We start from the raw sequence: 4,226 nt of genomic DNA, 5'->3' as shown, positions 1-4,226 counted from the left end.
ACACATAGTACAAGGTTTTTCATTAAAGGCTTAATTTTTTTTTTTACCCAAGTGTCCAAGAGACCTAGTTTAATGACAAACTTGAAAAAAAGAAAGACGCATGAGTATGGGCAACAACCTAACAGATTGGTCTCCAATGCACTGGTATCAGTATTGGTATCGGTCCAATTTGGTGGTATCAGTATCGGTCAAAATTTTGGTATCTGTACATCTCTACAGTGCTCGTCAGAAGGATCGAGCGCCTATGGCAGGGCGCACAATACTTTTGGCCAAAAAAAGAATCACCCGTTTTTGGTACTAAAAATTAAGCCAGATGTTTGGGCCGCTAACATGACATCACGACAGCTTGAGCCCTTACTGCGTGCTGGTTGGCTCCCGCCTCAGTTGCCTACGGGCTGCGTGAGAGAGAAGAACTCCGCCACACCTCCCTCACTTCTTGCACCATTTTTTACCTAGTGTCCCGCAGTGTTTTGGCTTTCGCCACTTTGTTATGGCCCCTACCCATGAACTTTCGAGTGAAATCATATCACAGATCATTGCTCTAAAGAAGGCAGGCCACCCCACGAAGGAAATTAGTGAAATGGTTGGTGTGGCTCGATCGACAGTGCGTTGGTGGTGCGCCCGTTTTTGAGTGGAAAATAGTGGTGACGTTCCAACAATGAAACCGCTGTCTGGTAGGCCCAGGAAAACCTCCCCGAGGTCTATTAATGTTTTAAAACGTGCAGTGGAGTCTAATCCTCATGTGAATGCAAGGAAAATTAAGGAGAGCAACCCGGAAGTGTTTGGTGAGGTTTCTGTGCGCATGGTGTCTCGAAGAGTCCATGAACTTGGTTACACGAGTCAGGCCTGTGAGATAGCCTCTTCTTACTCGTTACAAGCGACTTCGTAGGCTTGCCTTTGCTAACAAGTACCTTAACTGGGGTGAGGACCAATGGTTGTCAGTGTTGTGGTCTGATGAGGCAACGTTTAGTGTTACCTGTAATCGAGGAGCGCGCGTGTACCGGCGCAAGGGTAGTGACCCGCTTGACCCCCGTTACGTGGAGAGCACAGTTAAACACCCTGATTCATTTATGGTATGGGGTTGTTTCTCTGGGAAAGGTTTGGGGAAGCTTATTGTGCTTGCCAAGAACTGCAGAGTGAATCAGGACATTTACCTGGAGCTTCTTTGTGATCATTTACCTGAGTCCTTCGAGCTCACAGGTGCACGAGTGTTTCAGCAGGACGGTGCACCTGGTCATAAAGCCATATCGGTCACCAATTGGCTTCATGACTGCGAGGTATCATTCATGAAAGACTGGCCAGGCAATAGCCCAGACCTCAACCCGACAGAAAACCTCTGGTACCTCGTAAAGAAGAATCTCCAAGGGAAGGACGTGAGTTCTCTGCCTAAGCTGGAAGCAGCCATTCGTGACTCCTGGGAAAAAATACCACTCCACCACCTCAGGAACCTCGCCCTTTCACTTCCATGACATCTCAGGTCCGTGAAGAAGCGTAAAGGATACCCTACGAAGCATTAAAGGTAAATAAAATGCATTATTTATATGTTTTTTCAATGTTGAAAGGTTTGTTTCATAGGAGGGACGCAGGGTGCTCGATACTTCTGACGAGCACTGTAGTATGGGGCACAAGGGCTTAAGAGTTAACGCAGATAAAACAAAAGTCATGATATCTAGGGCTGGTGGCGGTACTGTCAAAGAAGAGGGCGAGTGGCCGTGTGGAAATTGCCACAAGGGCATGGGAAGTAAGTCCATCTTGAGCAATGTTTGTGATAATTAGGTGCATAAGAGATGTAGTGGTATTTGAGGTAGACTGCGAGATAATGTTGATTTTATGTGTGCAGCGTGTCAGGGACAGCAGGTGGAGATTGTCAGGAGTGAAAGGATTGAACTTGCTGGTGAGTCTTGAATGCATGGAAGAGTTTTGTTATTTGGGAGACATGTTATGTGCTGGAGGTGGGGCTGGAGCTAGCTCTGTGGCTAGGGTGAAAAGTGGTTGTGGTTGGAAGAAGTTCAGGGAGCTGTTGCTTCTCCTGACATTGAGAGGGCTCTCCCTTCGTGCTAAGGGATCTTTGTATGCATCATGTGTTAGGAGTGTAATACTGTATGGTGGAGAGACCTTGGCAGTAAAGGAAGAGGTTATTCGCAGGCTCAAATGTACAGAAATGACAATGATTAGGTGGATGTGCAATGCTTCCCTGTGTGCAAGGCCTGGGGGGGCTAGGTTTATGATGGAGGGGTTGAGAGGTAGGATGGAACTAGAGTGTATTAGTGTTGTGATGAGGAGAGGTAAATTGAGGTGGTTTGGGCATGTGGAGAGGATGAGGGATGATAATTGGGTGCAGAAAGTGAGAAGCGTTAACTCTGCGGGTGGGGTTGCGAGGGGTAGACTGAAAAAGACGTGGGACAAGGTCATTAAGTGTGACCTCAGGGTTAAGGGATTGAACAGAGAGGCTGCCACAGATCGAGCAGCATGGAGAGCTGTCATTTGGTGACCAAGGCTAGTGCATGCAAGCATGCTGGAGCCTCCAAAAATAAAAACGATGGAAGGTTTGGAGTCAGCAGATCCAGTCTTGGCTGCATGATGGTGATGGGGAAGGAAACAGGTGTGTCTGGGTTGGCTGCTGAAATGCTGAAGGCCTCAGGAGATGTAGGAGTGAAGTTTGTTACTGATTTGATAAAAATGATTATTGTATATGTGAGTCTGCCGTCCCAGATGACTGGCTGAAAAGTGTGATTGTAATGTGTATAGGGGAAAGGGTGGTGCCCTGGAAAAAGGAAATTATAGAGACATAAAATGTCTGGACCACAGAATGAAGGCAATGGTAAGAGTTCTAGATGGTATGATTAGAGAAAGAGTGAATACTGATGAGATGCAGTTTGGGTTTATCCCAGGCAAAGGAACCGCTGATACCATATTCACTGTTTGACAACTTCAGGAAAAATATATCGGAAAGAAAAGGGATCTGTACTGTGTTTCTGTTGATTTGGAGAATGCCATTGACAGGTGGTGAAGCTGGCAATAAGAAAACTTGGGATCAGTGAGTGGCTGGTTTGAGTGGTTATGGCTATGTATGTGGATGCTCACATCCAGGTGAGAGTGAATGGCGATTTGGGTGATGATTTTCCAAGAATGTTGGTGTGCATCAACGGGTCAGTCTTGGGCCCCTTATTGTAATAGTTGTTCACTAGGCAGTCTGGCCGAACAGCCCCGAATCCCTAAGAAAGGCCACAGCCGAGACCGGGCTTTCACACAGAGCTCTCGATGAGAGTATGTTGTGTTGTTGGCACAGGCGATTGTGTGCAATGCAGTCTTATTGTTTCCCATGGTGGTTGAAATCCTCTCACATGACTTCAGAACTGGACTCCAGTGGGATATGTATGCCAGTGATTTGGTGTTGATTGCAGAGAATGAAAGGGAAGCAGAGGAAAGATGGTACGGGGCACAAGGACTTAAGGGTAAATGGAGATAAGACAAAAGTGATGATATCTAGGGCTGGTGGCAGTACAGTCAAAGAAGAGGGAGAGTGGCCATGTGCAGTTTGCCACAAGGGCATGGGAAGTAATTCCATCTTGTGCAGTGTTTCTGATAAATGGGTGCACAAGAGATGTAGTGGTATTAGAGGCAGACTGCGAGATAATGCTGATTTCATGTGTGCAGTGTGGCAGGGAGATGTGGAGAATGCCAATATTTTGTTACCTGGGAGACATGTTATGTGCTGGAGGTGAGGCTGGAGCTAGCTCAGTGGCTAGAGTGAGGAGAAATTGGAAGAAGTTCAGGGAGCTATTGCCTCTCCTAACACTAAGAAGGTTCTCCCTCCGTGCTAAGGGATCTTTGTATGTGGCATGTGTTAGGAGTGTAATGCTGTATGGTAGTGAGACCTGTGCAGTACAGGGAGAGGATATTCACAGGCTCAAATGTACAGAAATGAATATGATTAGGTGGATGTGGAGTGTGTCTCTGAGTGCGAGGCCTAGGGGGGGCTAGGTTTACAATGGATGAGTTACGAGGAAGGATGGGACTGGAATATATTTACCTATTTGTAGTATACAGGTATTGAGCAATGCTCGTGTTGTCCTGTCTCCATATCCACATTTATCAAGTCTACCTTTACACACATGAATGTTTTTCTCATGCACCACCTCTTTGTCTAAGTCGTTCCAATATTTAAGTATTTATACCTAATTGTGATATACACGGAATGTACTATGCTCGTGGGTTTCCATCGC

This window comes from Coenobita brevimanus, chromosome 100 (genome assembly GCF_032717465.1).
Source record: "Coenobita brevimanus isolate Jiangsu-jjx chromosome 100, ASM3271746v2, whole genome shotgun sequence".
NCBI classification, from domain to species: domain Eukaryota; kingdom Metazoa; phylum Arthropoda; class Malacostraca; order Decapoda; family Coenobitidae; genus Coenobita; species Coenobita brevimanus.
This window is presented reverse-complemented; position numbering follows the sequence as displayed.